The following is a 2250-nucleotide window of genomic DNA, read 5'->3' as shown; positions in this document are numbered from 1 at the left end:
GCATTTTAAAAGATACTTAGAGGGGAAGAGGAAACAAAAACCTAACAGCGGAACTTCTGACAGTGGGAATCACAATGTCCCAATACCTCTCTACTGCATCTACAAACAAAAGCAGGCATATGCACAAAGGCAGAGGAGTTGGAGACACTTGATCTGATTTTAGCAACCTGAAGGGCTCCTCGCAAGCCCCTGAATGCCTCTCTTATCTGCTGCATGGATGCCTGAAATTCTTCACCAGGAGCCAAGTGTCCTGATATGAGGCAAAAACCAGTGTTCGGCTATAGATACCTCCAAGAGCTGTGATGGGGCCCTGGGCTGACTCTATGGGGAATGAAACTGGTGTCAGACCCTGCTCTGGCTGTCCATTTTGATAGGAGGAAGGAGGGAGAAAGGAGAGAGGCCAAGGGGCCAGGGTAAGGAGAGACACAGTGACAGCCTGGGATGCACGAACCATCTAACCACCCATTTACCGGGGACAGCCCACAGCAGTACAATGCTAATAATACCCCTGTTCCACAGCTGGCACAGTGTCTGGCATACAGTAGGCACTCTGCAACTTCAGGTGCTTTCCCTACCTGCTCCTTATACACTCTCTCTGCAGGCTGTGCCTTACAGAATCAGTTTTTGAACACCTACTGTATACCTGATACCTTTGAACATCAGAACCACCTTACAAGGTAGGCATGGTGAACCCCATTTTACAGATGAAGAAACTGAGCCTCTGAGATCTGAGAAGCCAAGCGACTTGCCCAAAATCATTCAGTGAGGATGCAGCAGAGTCAGGGTACAAATCCCCTGCTCTTTGCCTCCAGAGGCCAAAAGTCAGCAGCCAAACTTGCTGCTAGCAGTCAACAATGGCCATGTGCCATTTCTCCTGTGCCCTTCCTCTGGGTTTGGATTTCCCAACACCCAGACCCCTCCCAGCAGGGCCCCATGCCAATGCAGACCCCAGGCAGCCTTCACTGTTCCCTGAGCCTCTGTTCAGGTCCGACTGGGGGGAGGTGGTGTGTGCACAGATGTGTGCATTACTGGCACAGAGTCAAGGGATCACTGTGTCCCTGAGCAGCTCACAAGCCCTGCAAGTGTGCCTGTCAATTATCCTTCATTAGCATCAAATATGAAAAGCCAGGGCTAGTTTTGGTTGGACCCGTGGTCCCCAGATGCCCATCTTGTCAGGAGGCAGGGTGGGTAGGGGCACAGCCCTGCTTATCAGCTCAGCTTTATCTGGCCTGGGAGGAGCTGGTAAATAACAGCCAGGGGCTTGGCTGGGGTCTTGTCAACACAGGGAGGCAGCCGGGCGGCAGCATGACAAGAGGCCCAGAGATGTTTCATTAAGTCAGACCCTGGCGCTGGAAATAAAACCCCCAATTAAACACTTCCCTCCCGGAAACTGCCACAGCGTCTGTAATCAAACTAACAGCCGCCCTTCCACATGGATGGGGGCACTCAGGGCTGTGAGAGCTGTTCATGAATCCATTAGCTCCTGCTCCCTGGCAGCAAAGGCGGCTGGCAAGGATGACTGGGCCCCCATTTTACAGATGCGGAAGCTGAGATTCAGAGAGGCTAGTCACAGGCCCTCCCCAAAGTGGTGGGATGAGGGTCAAAGGCAGGGCTCAAATGAAGGCATGAGCTGAGGGTGGAGGTGAAGGCTACTGGAGAGCATCAGGGCCCAGGAGAGGGAGCTTAGGTGTGAACCACGCAGACTTAAGTTCAAATCTTGGCTCTGCCCTCAACATATTTACATAGATGAATACGTATTTATATAGATGTAAGTACACACGTTCACGTAGAGGAACGCGTGAACCTTGGGCTGGTCCCTTCACCTCCCTGGGTCTCAGTTTCCTTATCTGTAAAATGGTAACTATCATGACTTCCCAGGAGATAGAGCACGTGACATGCCTGGAACCTAGTAGACCTTCACACATGGTCACAGTGGAGGCCCTGCAGCCTTCCCCACCCTGATTTCTCAAAGGGGCACTCCCTCGCTGGGGCTGGTGATGGAGCTTCTGACACCACTTCAGCCAGAACTCCTCTGGGGCCAGGCTCAGGCCTCAATCTCTTCTTGGCAACCCCGACCTGCAGTAAAAGCTCCTGGGCTCAACATTACTCAGGGAGGCACCTGTTAGACTTTCCAAGAATTGTGAGTTGTAGGCTATTTTAAAAGCATTTTATGACTCTCATATAATTAGAACTAAGCTAACAAACAGGTAGGGATCAGGAGGGGCTGCAGCTAATGAGGCTGGAATGATC

Source organism: Galeopterus variegatus, unplaced genomic scaffold (genome assembly GCF_000696425.1).
Source record: "Galeopterus variegatus unplaced genomic scaffold, G_variegatus-3.0.2 Scaffold24413, whole genome shotgun sequence".
In the NCBI taxonomy this organism is placed as follows: domain Eukaryota; kingdom Metazoa; phylum Chordata; class Mammalia; order Dermoptera; family Cynocephalidae; genus Galeopterus; species Galeopterus variegatus.
This window is presented reverse-complemented; position numbering follows the sequence as displayed.